This window comes from Triticum dicoccoides, chromosome 6B, assembly GCF_002162155.2.
Source record: "Triticum dicoccoides isolate Atlit2015 ecotype Zavitan chromosome 6B, WEW_v2.0, whole genome shotgun sequence".
Classification (NCBI taxonomy): Eukaryota; Viridiplantae; Streptophyta; class Magnoliopsida; order Poales; family Poaceae; genus Triticum; species Triticum dicoccoides.
This window is the reverse complement of record NC_041391.1, coordinates 173,782,985-173,783,782: the sequence shown is the minus strand read 5'-3', so window position 1 is coordinate 173,783,782 and position 798 is coordinate 173,782,985.

The following is a 798-nucleotide window of genomic DNA, read 5'->3' as shown; positions in this document are numbered from 1 at the left end:
CGCATACCTCAACCGGCGTTAGCCTTTCGGAACTAAGGAGTGAGGGGCTACGTGACCAGTTAGGCTCCTGAGTCGCGATGCTCAGGAGTCCCCCTTGATGCTCAAACGGCCTTCATACCTTGGCTCCGCTCGGGGAGGGACGTGCGACGAACCAGGCCCGGGGGGCCTGGCCAGGTGGCGTGCGTCTGGGCGTGACCCAGGCGCATCCCCCGTGCCCAGCCCCTTCGCGCGGCACTCCCGAGGGGAGGCGTTGCAATGAGGCCAGACACTGAGCTCCGGGCTCCCTGAGGTTGATGCGGCCCGGGGGCCACGCTCAGTTGTTTATCACCAGCGCAGAGCATAGCGCTTCCGTATGCGTATGGGCATAGCCGCTCCTCGGCAGTGTCGTCAGCCAGCGTGGAGCATGGTGCTTCCACTGGTGCGTGGGAGGGGCTCCCCTCTGGGAGGAGCCCCCGGGACGTATACAGCCCCACCCTGACACGTGGCTGGCACGATAGGGCTTGACGAGGTGTATCTGGGCACCCGTGGGCCAGCGCGGGACTCACGGGGCCCTACCTCAAGGCGGGTTGCGCCTGGCTCTGGGCCTTATCTTGGAGTGTGTTCCTGCAAATTTGACCAGATGCCGGTGCTCTACGTCCTCGGGTCCCGGCTCTCGAGCTGGTCTTAGCCGTCGCTAGCATGCCAGGTCGTGATGCCATGGACAAGACCAGAGGGTGAGGGCTGGAGAGGCGGTAGAAGCCCCGAGTCGCGATGTTCAGGCACCCCCCCTTTAACACGCAAGCTGGGTTAGATGTAGAA